Source organism: Passer domesticus, chromosome 18, assembly GCF_036417665.1.
Source record: "Passer domesticus isolate bPasDom1 chromosome 18, bPasDom1.hap1, whole genome shotgun sequence".
In the NCBI taxonomy this organism is placed as follows: domain Eukaryota; kingdom Metazoa; phylum Chordata; class Aves; order Passeriformes; family Passeridae; genus Passer; species Passer domesticus.
Genome location: NC_087491.1, coordinates 3,071,304 through 3,090,961, shown reverse-complemented (window position 1 = coordinate 3,090,961; position 19,658 = coordinate 3,071,304). Strand labels below are relative to the sequence as shown.

The 19,658-nt window shown below is 49.0% G+C and overlaps 1 long non-coding RNA gene across 3 annotated transcripts; it reads left to right on the top strand.

Annotated features, from left to right (window-relative positions):
• Window positions 1-764: 764 nt before the first annotated feature.
• On the top strand, window positions 765-18,144 carry LOC135283247 (uncharacterized). 3 transcript variants are annotated; one of them, XR_010349093.1, is made up of 7 exons: window positions 765-1,031; window positions 1,147-1,790; window positions 1,984-2,152; window positions 2,603-4,616; window positions 12,956-13,090; window positions 13,816-13,879; window positions 17,900-18,144. It is a non-coding gene; the product is annotated as an uncharacterized LOC135283247 (long non-coding RNA). The 3 variants fall into 3 exon arrangements; XR_010349092.1 differs by having other exon boundaries at window positions 1,969-2,152; XR_010349091.1 differs by lacking the exons at window positions 1,147-1,790; window positions 1,984-2,152; window positions 2,603-4,616 and having other exon boundaries at window positions 882-1,031.
• The last annotated feature ends 1,514 nt before the right edge of the window (window positions 18,145-19,658 follow it).

The window sequence follows — 19,658 nt, the reverse complement described above, 5'->3', positions numbered from 1 at the left end:
GAGATCAGCTTGATGGCCTTGGAATAGGTATTCCAGAGACCTGGGAGTGGCCACAACTCCAGAAGAGCTGATGTGTGGAATCAAAAGACACCTGAGGACTTTAAGTGTACATGAACATCAAATTCACCTACAAGGAGGGGGCAAACAGTGCAGCAGCTGGAGCTTGAGTCCTGCTCAGAAAGGGTCAGGCTTTAGAAAAAAACAGAGAGAAAGAAATATTAAAGGTGTGGTGGGAAACGGGATTCTGTGCAATAAGGAAGTTGCCTTACAAATAATTCAATCTGCTCTTTAAATGCTTGGTGTATCAGGCAGCAAGATGCAGCAGAATGTTTGAGAAATAGATTGCATTGAGGAAAAAATCCTATAGTGCTGATAAGTGGCAGACAGCTCAAGAAAATTCACTAAACAAAGCCAGGCAAGTGGGCCAGCAATAAATGTAATCCAGGTGAGCAGGCTGGAGGTAGAAAGCAACAATAACTGCAGGCAGCCATGCCTAAATGTGCTGACAGTTCCCATTATGAGACTCAGTTCTCACTTTTTGATAACTTTGCTACTTTAATTCACTTGGGCTGCAGCGCTCCCAGCCAAGGGCTGCTCCAGACTGGGTTTGAAAAATTGCTGCTGTGGATCAGAGCTGGGGGTAAAGTCTCTTGGAATTTATTAGATAAGAATGACTCCACATCCTTTTTCTCCACAATGCTTTAAAAATCAGGAAATTCATTGACACTATGCTAAAAGGGAAGTGAGGCTCTGAAGGGAAGCACCAGAGGATGTGGAAGTGGCAGCAGGGAGCTTGTCCTGCTCTGTTGATGCTTTGGCTGGAAAACCCCAGTGTTCCAGCCAGGCAGAGCCCTGCTGTGGTGTCACTGCCATGAGTGGAGACTTCACAATGCCACACAGCACCAGATTTTCCATTTTAGCCTGGGAGACAGAAGATCTGTATAAATATGCCTCTCCCAGTACATCTTCATTTGCAATATTTATTGCTCTTTGTGCAAAGGCTCAGCAGTGGGGACAATCTCCTGATTCAGGTTTGTTATGGCTCCTTCAGCTGCATCCACAAATGGGTTTTGGTACCTAAATATCTCTTAAGTTGTTGAAATTAAACCCACAGGTTCCCCTGACATTTCTTAATGCTCCATTTAGAGTCATCTTCTCTTGGAGGGACCTGGACCTTCTGTGCTTTATGGACTGACCCTTCCCAAGTCCTGGCCTTACAGGGCTCTTCCTCTCTCTGCTCCCACACCTGAGTGGGATCTGCTCCTGCCCTAAACCTGAGTTCAACTCTCTGGGTCAGATCCAGAGGCTCAGACCTTTCCCAGCTCTGCCAAGAGATGACCAGGAGACCCTGGACGCAAGAGGAGAGAGAAACAGAGTTTTTTGTGCCTGGAAGGTGCCCTGATGAGGACAGGCCAGTGTGGACTGCACAAGACACTCACTGGGCAGCAAGAAAAGAGCCTGAGGTGCTTTGGCTCCAGCTCCACGGCTTTGGCCCCTGCCAGGGATCAGGGACAGCCCAGGCAGGAGGGGGAAGCTCCCTTCCTGCTCTGGCAGGGCTGGGTGGTCTGCAGAGCTCCTTTCAGCCTCAGGGACTGAGGCACCTCACAATGCTCTCATACTCTTGTTCTCTGGAGACCCCTTGTTCTCTGCCCCTCACCCAGGAGTGAAGGATGAGATCCTGTATTTCACACAGGAAATCCTGAAGCCTCAAAATCTGACTTGCTATGAAAAGTGCATGCTGGTGTTAGATGATAGGATTCTGGGCTAATATGAGCCAGATTTGACTTTGGGTGAGTCCTTGGAGCAGAATTCTGTGATGCTCAGAAAGACTTAAATCCCAGGCTGCCCTTGCTGGGATTTTCAGCTTCTCCTTTTCACACAGTCCCACAGTGCAGGGCTGGGTGGGGGTAATGGAGAAGACTTTTATTTCCCCCAGTTTGTCCAATATTTGGGCATTATTTGTGACAGGATGTGACTCTTTAGAACCCTGTTGAGCTGCCTGCCAGTGCTCTCAGCTGCAGAAAAGCTCCAGCCCTGCTGCTCCATGGAGATCACCTTAACCTGGTGTGTATCCTCAGCTGAAGTTTCAGTGCACAATTCTCTCAAACAAGTTCAGTCTGTTTTTCTGAAGGCTCCTGACCTCCAAAGGCAGGTGAGACACTTCCCAAGCAGTGATGTCCATTAGAAAGGAGAAATTGCCCTGCTAAAATTAAGATGCTGATTTCCCTCTGCAAGCAGGCTAAAGCCATGTTCCTATATCCACGTGTCCCTGAATTCCTGGGAATTTGCAGCAGCAGTGCTGAGGTTCCTTCTGACTTGGTGGTGCAGCTGAGACACTTCCCAAGCTGTGATGCCCATTAGAAGAGCATCAGGCTGGTCCCTGGAGTTGGAGCTGGGCTGCAAAGCAGCCCCCCAGTCACACCAGCAGTGCCTGAGAGCTGCTTCTCCCTCCAAGGGTGCTCTCAGTCAGAAGGAACCTCAGCAGTGCTGCTGCAAATTCCCAGGAATTCAGGGACACATGTGGATGTAGGCACATGGCTTTGGCCTGCTTGCAGAGGGAAATCAGCACCTTAATTCTAGCAGGGCAATTATCCTCCCACAGGTTCCACGGCTCACACGAGCACTTGTTTGCAGCACGGTTTCTGTTTTATCTCCCGCTGCATTTCTGGAAAAGCAGGGACACTAAAAAGCTTCCGTAGGCAGGGATGTGAGTGGGAGCTGTACTGGTAAAATTATACCGGTGGTGTAATTATCCTGATCAATTTTCCATATAAAAGAGACTTCAGAAGAACTCATTTGTTTAACTATGTAAGCCTCAGCCTTTACTCCAGTGGCATCTCTGTTCACCAATCAACATAATGAACATAGGCAATTAAGGTGCACCAGAAACCTGGTTACATTTCCTAAAGGCATTTCCCAATGTCCAAATGCTTGATTTGCAAAATTAATGAGCTGCTGAAGTCCCATGGTATAAATCAGCACATCTCGACTGACTTCAGATGAGATCCCCTCATCCAGCTGAAGGTTGGGTCCTTTGTTAGCCATGGGCTGCTCTGGGAAGCAGAATGATGGTTATTTTCAATATTTGCAGTTTGATCCTGGAAGTTAATTTGGACAGTGTACCCAGTGATTTAATTAAATAGCAGCCTGGGCACGAGCACTCATACAAAGGGGAAAAAAAGGCTTTTTCCTGTGGGCTGAGTTGTGCCTAGTGAGGTGCCCCACTGTGATGGGCAGACTTGCAGCCCCTCATTCCATCCAGGCAAATTTCTTCCCAGCAAAGTGGGTACAAAGTGATGTGCCCCCCCACCCCAGACGCCGGGGAGCAGCAGAGCCCCTGTGAGCAGTGGGATTCTGTGGCTGTGGCACCTTTGCCATTTGCTGGGTGAGTCCCATGGAAGCGCAGCAAAGATTCTGCTCCTCGATTGCTCAGCAGCAGAAAGTGAAGGGATGTCAGGTCCTCTGCTCACAACTGTGTTGGCTGATGCTGCCCTCAGGGGGTGAGACTCCTCCTCAAACCTCTCAAGTGTTTGTGGCTGATTTGAGTGGAAGTGATTTGCTCTAAACCCTCTCTGTATTTAGTGGGTTCTGCATCAAAGGACTGGCCCTGCTCCTCCAAGGGACCTGATTTCCATTCTCTTATCAGCGTTTGAGGCCAGAAAATTGTCAGGAGGAGAAGTGCAAGGGCAGTGCCAGGGGCATCCTGAGTCCCCACAGCTCCATCACTCTGCCCTCAGGGACCCGTCCTTACCCCCACACTCAGATCTGGGAGCAGCAGGAATTTGTAGGGAAAGAGAGGAGTTTGGGATCTGAATCTGTCCACAGCTGCTGGCTGCATCCTCCCCCAGGACTGTGGCATCACTCAGACTCATGTTGAGGCCAGGGCAGGTTTATGTGGGATATTAGGAAATATTTTTTCATGGAAATGATGGTCAGGCTGCCCAGGGAAGGGTGGAGTCACCATCCCTGGAGGGATTAAAAAGAGATGGATGTGGCACCTGGGGACATGTGGTGGCCTTGGCAGTGCTGGGGGAATGGTTGGACCTTTGAGACCTCTTCCAGCCTGAATGATTCCATGATTCTGTGATTTTTGGCTGCCTCTTTCCTTGCTTGCTTATCCTCATGGACAAGGCTCCAGGTTACCCTGCACTGATCAAACATGAAAAGCAGGGCCTGAGACAAAACTTGCTGAATTTTTGAGGCAGGAGTTTTGGTCAATTAAAGCAGCTGTACAGAAATGCTAAAGGAGATGTGTCATTTTAAATGGATGAGGAATTCTGGCCTTGCCATGGCCCTGACTCTGGGTAACTGCTGAGGTGTTGGGCCTGGGCCTTATCAGAAAGGGGATCCCAGTTCTGCCTGAGCTCCTGCCCTGGAATGGAATGGAATGGAATGGAATGGAATGGAATGGAATGGAATAGAATAGAATAGAATAGAATAGAATAGAATAGAATAGAATAGAATAGAATAGAATAGAATAGAATAGAATAGAATAGAACAGAACAGCTGCTGGATGTGGACCAGCAACCCTGAGGTTCTTGCTAGAGCTGGATCCATCTAGGCTTGAGCTCTGCACTTCAGGAAAAACACGGGGCCGTTGGCAGTGAGTGCTGGAGGTGAGTGCAAGCCAAGAGAGCTGTGGGTTGTTTAAGATACAGTAGAGAAATTGGCGCTGAGAGCAACCTCAGAGAGGTCTTGTGCAGCCTCTGGGGCAGGCAGGATGAGAAATGGGGCTGGGTTTGCCTCAGGGATGTTTGGATTGGGTGCTGGGAAAGCCTCCCCAAGCATCACCAAGCACACCAGCTGCTTGAGAGAGGCTGATCAGCACCTTTGTCCTACAGAAATAAAAAAACTGAGTTTCACACAGACCTGGCCAGAGGAGAGAGGTGGATGAGGTGGGTCTGGGAGGACACAGTGACCTTCTGGCTGGAACTGGGAAGCTCTTGGTTGTTTGCCACAGCACTTTGACAGGAATTCTGTGTTCCTTCTCTGTGCAGAATCACTGACACATTTTCATGTCTTGACATGAGGAGAGTAAATGGCCTCAAGTTATGCCAGGGGAGGTTTAGATTGGATTTTAGGAAAAATTTCTTCATGGAAAAAGTTGGCACAGGCTGCCAGGGCAGTGGAGGAGTCACCATCCCTGCAAGTGGTCAAAGAACGTGGAGATGTGGCACTTGAGGATGTGGTTAGTGGTGAACTTGGTGGTGCTGATGGTTGCACTCGATCATCCTGAAAGTCTTCCCCAACCTTAATTATCCTGTGTGGCTCAAGTTCAGCTCTCTATGGTCTCCACCAGCAGAAAAAATCTGGGAGATCACCTCAGAGCTCTGTCCAGCAGCAGAAATGAAAGTAAAGCCCAGAAAATTGGCAGCACTTTCACAGCAGGGGCTGTAAAGAAGGGCAGGAATAATGCAAGGAGTAAGGGCACAGCTGTTGGCCCACGGTGAAAATACATCTGAGTGACTCCAGGAGACACTGAACCACAGCTTGGCAGAAACACAGAGATTATTGTAGAATTCTACACATTTCCAGAGAAAGTTGCATCTTTTGCAGAGCATAGGCAGACCAAGCAGAATATCCTTCACAGCACAAGGACATGGGAGTATTTCAGATGCAGAACCTGAAGCATTTTTGATGACCCATTCTTTACTCACATTCATTATTTAGGTCTGACTGCTTCAGAAACCTGATGGTTTCTCCTTATTTTTAAAGACAGATGCTGATGCTGAGCTGCAAGTTTTTAATCTGCTCTTTACATTGAGCTGCCCTCTGTCTCTCCTCCTAAAGGGAGCTCTGAAATACAGTGAGACAAATGCAGAGCCCTTGTTCTGGTTCTGTTCCGAGGGCTGCAGAGGCAAAAGGGCTTCATCACTGATGAACTGGTGCATGAGTCCTGTCTTTATCTCACATCTGAACCAGGCTTATCTTTGTATCACCACTGCTCTGAGGAAAGGGAACTGCTGGAATGATCCATCTCAGCACTGGATAACCCAAAAACCGAGCTGGTGCTGCCCTGCTGGGAGGGGTCACCTCCCATCTCGGGGGGTTCCAGCTGCTGCTGCCCCTGTGTCCCCATCTGTGCAGAGCAGGCTGGAAACAGCTCGGAGAGTCCCCTCCTCTGCCCCCGCCCCACTCCCTCTCTCCAGAGCCAACCCCATCCTCTCTCCTCAAACTGCATCATCAAATGTCTCGAGTGTGAAATGCCATCGTGCCTGACATCGCACATTCCTCACATTCCTGGCTTCTCCTTGCTTGAATTTCCCTTTGTAGCCCTGCTACACTGAAAGCAATGCTGGTTCTAATTCACTTTTAAATACCTCCACGCCATCCCATCCATCTGTGTCCCTTGAATCCTACTGTACTGTTTGCCCTGGGCTGCCAAAATGCCCTTTTGAACTCAAAGGCAGAGAAAAGAGGGACATTGGATTTTGGAGCCACTTCCTTGCCAGTTCCAGCAAGTCAGAATAAAACAGAGCAGCAGAGCAGCCACTGAGGACAAAAGCCTTTGATATGATTTTATCAGAAATACTTGTGCCAATGAGGAGAGGAAAGGGGCAGAAACTTCAAGGTGAGAATCAGTATCAGCAGGGTCTGAGCTTCCTTTGAGGCCTTTCCGTTTGCCACATGAAAGCTTCTCCCTCTCCCATCCTTCCTGGGCTCCCTGGGACATTTCAGTCTGGCTGCAGGTGATGGTCTCAGAGCAAAGTTTCTCTTTCTGGAGAGGCTGCTGTTGAAATCTCCTGAACTGCCTCCTCTGCCCACTCAGTGCCCTTCAATTCAGCTTCAAAAGTAATTTCCCTCCTCAGCATTTTTCCTTATATATAGAAATCTTTACCCAAATGTTAAAAATGCGTTTGCTGTGGCTCAGGAGATGTGCCTGGCACTGAGGGCTCTCCGGACAAAGACACTGTAATGAGGACCTAATTAAGTGAAAGCTGCCATGGGAAATCAGGGTGGACAGGAATTTTCTGCTGGATGTCAGACTCTAGCAGCTCTGAGTGAATTGGGCAGGAGGGCAGAGCTGGAGGAAAAGGTGGCACTCCAGAAACAAAGGGATTTGTGATCACCCATAAGCAGAAATTCTGAGAAACCTGCAGAGCAGGGGTTGTTGGAGGGGACTCCTCTCCTGGTGTGAGGCAAACCAAGAAATGCTAAGGCTGGCACCACAACCCTCACCAAACCTGGCCCAGGGCTGTGGAGCTTTCCCAGATTTGTTGTTTCTGTGTGTGGCACTTTGTGCTTGGATTCCACATCTGCTCCTTCCCTGGGAGTGGAGATCTCCGACCTGTGGAGAGCAGGAGATTGTTGGACTTCACCAAAAGAGGTCCCAGCCCCCAGGTCCAGAGAGGCCCAGCCCAGGTTCCTGTGGTGTGGATCCAGAGGTGAAGGTGGCTCCACTGCATTCTCACACAGCTCAGGGACATTGTCCTACCCATTCCCACACCTTTCATTTTCCAAAGCCTGAAGGGGCTCCAGGAGAGCTGGAGAGGGACTGGGGACAAGGCATGGAGGGACAGGACACAGGGAATGGCTCCCACTGCCAGAGGGCAGGGATGGATGGGATATTGGGAATTAGGAATTGTTCCCTGGGAGGGTGGGCAGGCCCTGGCACAGGGTGCCCAGAGCAGCTGTGGCTGCCCCTGGATCCCTGGCAGTGCCCAAGGCCAGGCTGGACAGGGCTGGGAGCAGCCTGGGACAGTGGAAGGTGTCCCATGGCAGGGCATGAAATGAGATGGGCTTTAATGTCCCTTCCAGCCCAAGCCAGTCTGGGATTCTGTAACTGAGAAGGAGCAGAGTGCAAGGATTTGTTTATTATTTAAAGGGATTTCAGTATATGAAGTCCATCTTCTATTTTCCTCTTTATTTTTGGTGTATTTCTTCAAGATAAATCATTACAGATGTGGGGTTTTTTTCCTTAGCATTTCACAGGAGAGCCTGCAATGATTTTGAGTGAAGTAGCTTCAGCCCCAGCTTGGACTTAGATTTGAAACAGGGCCCTCAGGTCCTTCCCCCAGGGGTCACGGGGGCTCAGGTCTGTGGCTTTGTTGGGAGAATTAAAATTAAGAAGTGACAGCAGTGGTTGTGTCTTGTTCTGAACTTTGCTTCTGGAGACTTCAGTCTCCTTTAAAGGCAGTGGTTTCTGTTATCAGGGAGGTCCTGGAGTCCTTGATCCTGCAGTTTGGAATTTAGGGAGCACACAGAGGAGCCACCTGGCCTCGCACCTGCACAGAGCCTGACCCCAGTGTGCCCAGCACAAACTGTCTCCCTTTGCCATGAATGGAGGAATGTTTCTCCACCTTTTAATCATGAAGAACAATCTAGATTGAGAAAAAAGACAATAAATTATCCACAGAGAATTTTCTGCAGCGTGTCCACATGATTTTAATTTTCAACCAAACCAATGTGAAGTGTTTAATGCTCACTTCCAGTTTTTATTTTCTTGTAGGGTTTTTCTCCTTCACTTGCCAAGTCTGGGATTCACAGGGCTTTTCCCTACACCCTTTTCACAAGAACTTTGCAGAATATTGTCCATAAATTCTCAGAGCTGTGAAATTTTCAAAGCCTGAAAGAAATAGCATTGGCCACTTTGACCCACATAAAAAGAAATGTTTAGTGACAGAGAGACTGGCTGGGGGGAAGAACAGCTGATTTTTTTTTTCTTTTTACAAAAATAACATTTCCTCTTGTTCTATCTGAAGGTTTAGTGCCCAGCTGAATTTATTTACACACAGAACAACATTTTCAGCATTGCTCTCTCTTTGTGAGCACTCCTCTTCCATTCCCTGGCTGTCTCACCTATTGAGCTGCTTCTAAATGGCCCAGAGGATATTTGTGGTTGCACAGGACTTGACTTTTTAATATAAAATTGAAATAGAGGCAGCAGAAAAAGCAAAACCAAAGCACTACCAAAAAAATTCAACAAATTTATTTCAGCAGATTTATTTCCCTTTGCACCTTTCAATGGCCAAGGAGTTGTTGTGTGAATGCCACCCTACAGGATATATCCCTATTTTCTATTGGGGTTTTCAGGAATAGAACTACAGGAATACCCCTGGAGCTAGATCATGCCTTAGAAACAGGTTTTGGTTTGGTTTTTTTTTTTTTTTTTAATATTTTCTCCTGACTAGGTAACAGCAATTCTGAACATTTTGAATTGAAGTGAGGCAGAGCCTGTCAGCTTCCCAAAAGGAACATGAGTATTTCTAAAGAGCTTCTAAAGGAGGTTGCAGGATGTTAATTGCCTATGGAAACTGTAAAATGAGAACTAAAATACCAAAGGTTGCCAGGTCCCCTTCAGTCATTTTTTTCCCCAGAATTCAGGCTGCAGCTCAGACTTGTTCTAAAGGTAAAAGGCTTTTTCTTCCATACCTGCAGATGCAGGATGAGACTTGTCCCTGTCTTTTGCTCGCAGACAGGTCAGCAAACACCATCTCCATCTCCAGAATCTGGGTGAGACTGACATTCTCCTGCACTCATTTCTGACGTGCAACCTTTACAGGCTTCAGCAGGGCAAGAAATTAGAATGAACACATTAAAACCTGTGAAATAAGAAGCATGAGCTAAATCAGTGGAAATCTGAGCATTCCCTTCTATCTGCCTACTCCAGCCAGCATCTGAGAGACCAAGTCCTGCCCCACTGGAACCATTCCAACCCCCTTGGTAGTAGAGGTGTAATTCATCCCTGCCTCTTGAGCTTCTGCTGCAGGAAATTGGGAGATTGATGATGATTATTTGTGTCAGCACTGGGATGGTCACACCAACCACGGCACAACGATGTCCCCAGCTGGGCTGGGTGCCTCCATTCATCCCTCACCATGAGGCACCTTGGAGAACACAAACCATCAGCCTCTGCTGGCCCTGAGCTGTGCAGACACTCCCAGGTGTGCAGGAGCACAGAGCTGCTCCCAGCCCCTCTGCCCCTTCTGCATTTGGCCCCTCCAGAGCTTTGGTGTGCCCTGAGTTTCTCCAAGAGCCGGGGCCATGTGGGACTCCTGGGGTGCCCACTGAGGAGCAGCACAGCATCATTTAGAGCTGCTCTTGCTGTGTCAGAAGTAGCTGGGTGTGAGATGAGCCCTAAGGATGCCGCAGGGCAGGAGCAGAGTGGGGTCTGAGGGGTGGGATGACACTGAAGGTCCCTCCGACCCAAACCAGTCTGGAATTCTGTGAACCCCCAAACCAGGAGCTGTCACCCCATGGCCACTTTCCCTCTGCTGCTGGCATGGCTGAAGATGCCCAAAGCCCCCAGATTTTGTGATTAATTGTTGCCCCACAGGAATCAGCCGTGGCTGGCCTGTCCTGCCAACCCCAAATGCTCTTTGCCCTCCCGTTTGCCTCTTTCCCATCTGAGTCCTCAGCAGCTGTGCTGTCTAATTCTTACCACTCTTGGAAAATAGATTAATACACAAAATAACATCATGAGCAGCAGGGATCTGATAAACTCAATTGGCTCAATGACTGCTGGCAGTGTTTTCCCTAAATCAGAAATCATTCTGGGAGGGACGGGATGAAAGGAAGAGTGCAGCTCAGTGTGTGAGGCCTGTGTGTGTGCAAATGTGTGTGTGTGTGTGTATAAGCACTTGCGGGTGTTTTTTTAAATCAGCTCAGCATGCAAATATATATTTCTGCTGAAATGTTGTTCAAACAGCCAAAGCAGAAACAGATGTATTGAAAATATAAATACAGGGCTTAATAAATATTTTATCATCAAATATTTCAAAAATGTCATCTTTAAAAACATGAAAATTCAGCCTCAGGAGGACCAAAATATTTAATCACTCTCAAGAAATTCTTAAATCTCTTTCCATCAGATTCCATCTAAAGAGAAGAATGAATTTCCAGGTGCTGTGAGCTATATTTATTTTAATCAAAATCACTCAGTTAAAGGAGATAAAATAATCAGTGAGGTCATTATTAAGTGAGATAACAACTTCTGAATGAATGCTCTCATTAATCTAATTATAAAATGGAATGGTATCTTGCTAATCAGGCTGTTAACTGCACCCCTGGAAGTGTGAGGCTGTAATCACAGTTGTGTGAGCAGGACAGGGCTGCAGGGAATGAGGAGGAATCACAGCCCAGACCCTCCTGGCACAGCTGAGGCAGGGACCTGACAGGGAATGGGTCCTGCAGCTCATCCCCATGGTGCTGAGGGCATTAAATACTGTCTGAATGGTCCCTCTGCTTCACCTGTGCTGTTCCCTGCCCTTGGACACTGTCTTAGGCTGGAAATGGGGCTGTGTATTCCATTGCCATCTGTCAGAGCTGGGGCAGTTCTCCTCTGCTCATGGGGCAGTTTTTTCTTTCTCTCTCCCACAGCCAATCCTCCCTCCAGCAGATCTCTGCTGTCCATGGCCACTGAGTGTCCCTGCAGGGCTGATCAAATTCCAGCATCCCATGGGGAGATGCTCCGCCCAGGCCAGGAGCCAAGCATTCCTACCTGGATACAATCTGAGCCTGGAACAGCACAGCAGCCTTTGCCCACTGCATTCCCAGAGGAGCAGCTTTCTCCTGCCCTGCATTCCCAGAGGGAGAGCAGGCCCATCTCCAGCAGCCCTGGAGCGCCAGAGGAAAACTCCCCCCTTGTGCAGGATCCCTGCTCCAGCAGAAGCACAGCTGGCACTGCAGGAGGGCTGAGCCCCCATGGGATGGGACTGTGCCACCACCCTGACCCACAGGGTTCTGACTCTGGCAGTATTGTTTTGTTTGTATTACTGCCTTTTAATTTAAATTTTCCTAGTGAAGAACTGTTATTCCTACTCCCATATCTTTGCCTGAGAGCCCTTTAATTTCAAAATTATAATAATTCAGAGGGAGGGGGTTTGCATTTTCTATTGTAAGGGAGGCTCCTTCCTTCCTTAGCAGACACCTGTCTGTTCAAACCCACACAGACACGAAGCAGGACTCCCTGAGCATTCCCAAACAGCTCCAGCAAGGTTCATTCTGCTCTGCAGCAAGGGGTTTAGAGCTGAGGGTGTTGAGAAAGGCGCTGAGTTTTGGAGGAAGGATGTTCAGCTGGGCACAGGGCTGAGGAGGATCTGAGAGGGCTCTTGGGCTGCATTTTTCAAAACCTGCTCTGGGATTCACAGCCAGGGATCTTGTCAGCCCAACTGAACCTGGATACACCTTTAGGGTCAGAAATACCTGGGCTGACATAATGAATTCAAAGACACATCTGGAGAGAGTGCAGAGGAGGCCACAGTGATGCTCCAGGGCTGGAGCCCCTCTGCTCTGGAGCCAGGCTGGCAGAGCTGGGGGTGCTCACCTGGAGAGGAGAAGGCTCCAGGGAGAGCTCAGAGCCCCTGCCAGGGCCTGAAGGGGCTCCAGGAGAGCTGGAGAGGGACTGGGGACAAGAGATGGAGGGACAGGACACAGGGAATGGCTCCCATTGCCACATGGCAGGGATGGATGGGATATTGGGAATTAGGAATTGTTCCCTGGGAGGGTGGGCAGGCCCTGGCACAGGGTGCCCAGAGCAGCTGTGGCTGCCCCTGGATCCCTGGCAGTGCCCAAGGCCAGGCTGGACAGGGCTTGGAGCAGCCTGGGACATTGGGAGGTGTCCCTGCCATGGCAGGGGGGGCACTGGATGGGCTTTAAGGTCCCCTCTAACCCAAACCAGGCTGTGATTCTCTGAGCACCCTGGGCCTGCTCAGATCCTCCATTACCCCAACACCCCCTGATTTCATTTTATGGCATCTTCCTATTTCCTGTGTATGTTCTGCATTGATTTCTCTTTGTGGGGAGTTCCATCATCCAGGTGATCTCTCACCTTGACCTGTCTTCACCAGGGGTATCCAGACCCCCCCTCCCAGGTCTGAGCCAGATCCTCCTTTTCTGTCACTGAGCAAACAGCCCAAGGGGCCTGGGCAGCTCCTGGCAGCAGCAGCTTCCTCAGCTGCTCTGAGCTGTGTCCTGCAGGTCTCACCCCATTTCCTGCACCATTTTCTTCCCTCAGCTGGTGGTTGCTGGTGATTTACCAATGTCAGTGTTCCTGCTCCGTGGAACAGCAGGAGAGGATGGGCCCTGAGCTGTGGTGCCTCTGAGGCTGCTCTGAGTGAGGAAAGAATTCTCCCTCTCTAAGTGATGCCAGGTGAACGAGGAATGCCTGCCTGGTTTAAAATGTGTACTAACAAATCCATGCATGGCAGCTTGATGAAAAGCTAAAATGACACATCCCTGAGTGAGCTTTCCAAACAGCGTCACGGGATTTTAAATATTTGAGTAGAAAGATAACGTTGCACAAATTGTATAAAATGTGGCTGTACCACTGCACCAGCTCTTCAAGGGGGAGCAAAGGTCTATTTCACACTCAGGTGTTTTCATAAACCCCACACAGACCTTTCTGCATTTTTAGTTCCTAAATTCCTCTGCATAGTGACATAGTAATTTATTTCCTTAAAGGGGGGGGGAAAAAAGAGAAAAAATATTTTTCTCCTACTTATTAACACCTGGTAAGAATTTTCACAGCTATTAATAAACCCAGAGTACTTTATTTCACTTGAGCAGATCCAGGAGCCAAGTGATGTCCTACCAGACATGTTTTGAAATTTCCAGTAAATGCACTAAAAATATTTTGCCACAAATAATAAGGAAACTGCAGTTCATTGCAACACTCAATTTCCTGTTGTCTGTATAAATGTTCTACAGGCAGGAGCATTCAGATTTTGAAATATGGAATAAATTTAAGTTTAAATGAAGTAAGAATAGTTACTGTTGGAGAAAAAACCCTTCTTCCACAAAATTTCAGGTCAGCTCCCCTGGATTATGTAAAGACAGTTCTCAGAAAAGTGAAGCATGCTTTTGTGTTTATTTTAGGGCAAACTTCTCTAGAGGGTGGTGCAATGAAGGATGGATTTGCTGAGTGACTTGGAGAATTCTGGTGAGCATTTGGGTGTCCCATGGCTGAGTGAACAGAGCAAGCAGCCAGTGTTGCCCTCAGTGGCAGTGCCCTGGTGCACACCCCTCTCTGATACTGGAGCCACTGTGCCCCAGGCAGGTTCAGAGACATCAAAGCTGCACTTGAGGAACACTGGGTGCATTTGAACATTGAAATTCAAGATACCACACCCTGGACTGGGAGCAGTGGCTGAGGTATAAACCTGATTGCCCAAATCAGTGCTGATATAGAGAATGTTAAGTGCAGGTTTGTCTCACCAAAATGTGCCCCAGGCCTTGCTGAAAGCTTGAATGGAGGTCCAAAATCCAAACTGATTTCATCTGGCCTGTTGAGGGAATAGACTTGCAGGTGGTGTGGATTCTTATTTAGAATATCTGGAGATGGTTTTACTCTCACTGCAGTCATCTGCTCCTGGGGAACTGGGTCCATTTGTGTCTTAGTGCAGAACACAACAACCAAGGGTGGAATTGTCCTCACCTTGAACGAGCTGGGCCATCTCACTCAAAGCAACCTGACACAAATTACCCCAAGATGCCACACAAATGTGATGCTGAGGCTGAACACGTCACACACGAGTCCAAGAGGCCTCAGAAGGAGTTGCATAGGCTTGGTGGGCTCCTCATCATCCTTTAGCCAGTGTTTGTGTGACTGCTGGAGTGACCCAAGAGCACCTGCAGTGGCACAGCTTCCCCTCCCTGACACAGACAGGATGGTTTTGGTGCATTTTTCATCACATCCCTTGAGTTCCTCTACATTGCAGCACTTGTTTGAAGGAAACCACGGATTTGGGATAAAGCAGACTCCTTCAGGAGCCAACTCAGCCTCCCCAGATGTTTCATTGAGGTCTAAACTGAGGAAGGCAAAATCCAAAGCTGTTTCAATGGTGAGGGGGGAGCATCTTGTGGAGGAGCAGCCAGCACGAGGCCTCCCTGCACCATGGCACCCAGCTCCATGAGCAGAGGAGCAGCAGGGATGTGAACCCCTGGGCACCAAGGAACCAGCTCTACTCACCCGTGACACCACAAAAAAGTGCCACTTCCCTGTGCAAGGTGGTGACAGCCCCTGGTGCCCATGTGCCAGACCCTGAACTGGGTTGTCCAGGGGCAGGGAGTGTCCCCAGTGAAACCCCATCCTCCACCCTGGCTTATCCCCTTCCCCACACCCCTGTCCTGCCCAAAACACCTGCTCTGGTGGATCCCAGCCCCCTCAGTGCTCCTGGACTCCCCTGCCCCATGTCCAGTGCAGCCCCCTTGCCCCAGGCCCCAGGAGATGTCCCCTGCCTGTCCTGCCCTCCCAGAGCACCGGCAGCAGTCCCTGGGACCCGCATCATCCTCATCCTCATCCTCATCCTCATCCTCATCCTCATCCTCATCCTCATCCCATCCCAGCTCTGGCCCTGCTCTCTGGAGAGAACTGGGCTGTGCTGCAGGGACTGGGGACACTGGGCTGGGGCAGAGATGCAGTCAGCAATGGGCAGGCTCTGGAATGCTCTCCATGGGAGGAATTCTGCCCTGGAAAGGCACCAAGGGCAAATCCTGGGGGTGTGTGCTGCCCTCAGCCCGGCTGCCTCTCTGCACTGGGGGTGTGCCTGCTACATGAAGGGGGAAGCCCTTAAGATAAAGAAGCAAATCCACCATTATTAAACATTCCCTTCCACCCTTTACCAAATCACATAATACCGATACTCCCCCTATTTCGCCTCGGGAAAGGCACGATGGGTTAAAATTAACAGCAATTCTGTATTCATTGCAAGCTCCTAATTAACCAGGCTGGGCCGTGCTGCTCCAGCCAGATAATTCCCCAATATTTAGCCATTAGTTCTCTCCAATTTGGCCTGCTGCTGCTGCTGCTGCTGGCAAGTTGTGCCTCATAAACAATTACGCTGAGTGCCAGCTGTCCCCACAGAGCGCGGCTGCCGCCGCCTCGTCAGGCCCGCTCCGCCCGAGCCGGGGAGACAGTTTGACATTTGACATCCCGGTGTGGATAAAGGGGAGGGTCAGCCACAATCCCACTGAGGAGTTTTAATTGCAGCAGCCTCGTGGGCTGAGCCCCAGCACAGCTTTTCCCTGACAAGCCGCTGTTTGCTGCTCCAAGGAGACCCATCCAGGCCCTGCCAGCCTCTGCTTCCACTGGATTTGCACAGGAGGAGCCTTTGGAGGCTGTGGTCTGGACAGAGACAGGGAAGAGGATCAGTGTAAAGTTGGTATTTTACACTGTGGAGAAAAAAAATAAAATTAAAATGCTGCAAGCAGGGCCTGGGCAGCCTTTCCAGCCATCCTGCGTGCCAGAGCGCTGGAGGAGCTGCTGGGGTTTGTCCTGCAGGACCATCAGAGGGGCATTTCATGGGCAGGATTTGTGCCCCAGGGTGGGATGTCCCCAGCCAGCCCCACGGGCACTGGGGCTGCAAGCAGAGTCTGGAGCCCCCTGTGTGGAGCTGCCCAGTGAGGCCCAGCAGGGATGGATGATCCCAGTCCAATTCCAGCAGCACCATGGACAGGTGGATTGTGCTGGGAGCCTGGGACTTGTCCCACAGCCAGCTCAGCCCAGGCTGGGATGCAAAGAAGTGCTGGGGTGGGTGGGATCCTCCCCTGTGCCCTCCCTCCTCTGGGACTGGGATCTCCATCAGCTCAGGATGCTGTGCTCAGGCACATTTCCCAGCCTGGGTGTGCAGTTGCAGATTGTGGGCGAGGTGGGCCAAGGAACTGCTTTCCTGTTTATTTTAAGGCAAACTTCACTCAAGGGTTGTGTATTACCAGAAGAAACTTTTATAGTTGAAAAGGTTTGATTCACATTAATGCAGAAGAAAGCAGTTGCCAGATGAAATTCGCTGGAAGAGAGTCTCATGGGATTCAGAAAAGAAGCAAAGAAATGTGCATGTTAATATAATATTCTTTCAGATTCCCACATAAAGCCTTGCATGTTTTTATGCTCGGTGCAGCAGCTTACTTTTATTTTAAAATAAACAAGTGCAGGTTTAATGGAAGAGCACTTGTTGACAGACACATTAATTTCTCATTGGAGAAACAGAGGAAAAGCACAGGTAAATTCCTGAGACAGGTGGGTTTCCAGATAAAAAGCTAATGATGCTCCTTGCTCCTCAGTTGCTGGTGTAAGGAGCTGAGAGGCAGCAGTTGAGGGGGTCCAAGCTGGCTCCAGGGCAAGCAGTGAGGTGGCACCAGTGGGTTCCAGATGTGGGGACACTGTGGGGGCACACAGGAAAAACCAACTCTGCCAGGTGGGGTTTGGCTGGGGCACTTTGCTGGGATTTTTAAGCAAGTTGAGAAGCAGAGGAACTTTTCTGCTCTGTTGGCACTGCTGAAATACTCCCCCACTGTCCACCCGCGTCCAAGGTCATCCTTCCAGCAAACACAAGTCAGGAACACTTGCCCCTAATCACCTTGCAATTTAGCCACTGTCACCAGGAAAAGTTGATAACATTATTTATTGTCCCATCTCAAATTTTCACAGAAGTTGGAGCTGAGGAGTCACCTGGGATGGAAAATAAAACTCCCCAAAAATTCTATTTCCAAATCTGTCAGGTTCAGCCTCTGGGCACCAGTGTTGCAAATATTTTGACATCTAAATATCACTTTGGTTAGCTGGGCTGGCTGCAGGGCAGTCCACAGCCTCATCCCTTGATAAAAGCTGGGGTTTTGGGGTTTTTAAGATGGGCAGAATCTCCCAAGGGGTCACTGACCATCACTTGATGCCACGGCCCTGAGGTCCTTCTGGTGGAATTCTTGGGGAACACCTCACCCAAAATGCTGCTCTGGACCATTAATTTCTGCAAAGGGGTGAGTTAATAGAACCCCTAGACAGCCTTGTGTCCAATAATTCAACATTTTCACCAGGAACCCTGAGTGCTTGCAAGATTTTGAAAAACAGTCAGGAAAAAAAAAAAAAAAGAAAAAGAAAAGAAAAAAAGAAAAAAAAAGAAAAAAACACCATTATTGGGGGGTTATCTGTGGGTTATTTTTTTACCCTGAGATTGTTTTCTCGCAGGCCCTCTGACACCCCTTACCCAATTCAGGAGCACTTTCACAGCTCCTGAGCAGGAGCAGTTCCTTCAGGCAGCAGGAGGATCAAGGAGAAGGAACTTGGAGAAAAGCATCAGATTCCAAGGGCTCAGGAGCCCAGGGCAGCTCCTGGCAATGAGGAGCAGCACTGCAGTGAACCAGCCACAGGATCTATCTGTGCCCTGTTTGTCTCTGTGAATATTATCTCCTTATTAAAAGAGGGAAAAATAATTAATTAACCAATTAATTAAACTTTCCTTGCTTTTTATTCCAGTCCAGCTTGCAATTTAAAACTGGCCTAGCAGTTAAGATAACAGTAATTAGGAAGGCAGCCAGGTGTACACTGGGATTTCCAGACGAACTTGGTGACTTGGAGAGGGAAAACATTAAACCAGAGACCCTGGGCTGCTTTATCTGAGCTATTCCATTCTCCTCAGGGCTCAAGCAGCTTTAAAGTAGCTGGGTCACTGCAGGAGGAGAGCAGAGAGGGGCCCACATCTGCAGGGACTCAGCAGAGCAGGAAACTCAGCTGAAAAATCCCCAGGTTCCAGGTGTGTCCCTCAATCCCAGGTGAGGGAATCCCCGGGAGATTTGTGCATCACCTGCACCCTCTTGGCCCCGACTGAGGTTCCCCCTCATGTCAGCTGCACAAGGGTGAATTTGACCCAGAACACTTTTCTTCTACACCTTGACCTTGGTCTGCAGCTGGAAAAATGAAGGATCCCTGTCCCCTCTCCCTCCCTGCCCATCGACAGTTCCAGAGTAGGTGAGAGCTCCAGCCGTGTCTGGTGATAATGATCCTGTGTCTCTCACAGCTCCACTGTGCTCAGAGCCTCCTCACTGATTAATGTCAAAATAACAATTTCTGGGCTTTTTGCATGCTTGGGAACTTTTCAGCATCACCCTACCATCAGGAGTTATTTTTTTACCCTTATATTTATGCACCATATTATGGTGACTTTAAAATTAAATGAAGATGGAGTTTAGGACATTGGACATTGCATAATATATTCACTCATCTGCATATTAGAGTTCAGAAAGCAACAAATGGTCATTTATTTTTATTACAGGAGGAGTTGACAGAACTGCTTTACGCTTCAGGTTCCTGACAGCTCCTTTTTAAAACATTGCTCTGAATCACTTAAAACCTTGCCAAGCCTTGAGCATTTTGTCAGAAACTTTCTGAGTTGAGTTGCTGCTTCAGATGGATGCTTTTATATCCACTTTTTGGAAACTGACTCTCAAATAGGCCTATCATTCCTTTGGATGCAGTTAAGGGAGATATATTGCTAAGCTAATGTTAAAAAGCTCTTAAAGTTCTTTTTGTTGAGTAGCTCTGATCCCTTCCCAGTTGGGAGCAGCAGTGGAAAGAGGGGAGGGCTGGCAGTGTGTGTGGGATATTGTTCCTGTGGACAACAGCCAGGCTTAAATGTCCTAAGGACCACAGGAAAAACCAATTCTGATTTATTGGAAGTTCATGAAGATGCAGCCGAACTGTTTGAAAGCCCAGCTGTGCTGTGGGTGCTGTCACAGGGCTGGGGTGGGGTCTTGTCCCTGTCCCCAAGGGCAGGGAATGGTGTGGGGCTGAGGATGGGCATCATTTCCCCACATCCCATCAGAAGGTGGGACCAGCAGGACCAGGGCAGCAGGGACACAGCTGGGCTGGGATTTTTCTGGGAGGATCAGTGTAGGGCTCTGCTGTGCAGGCTTGGTGTTCCTGGCACACCCAGGGCAGGAAAGACAGA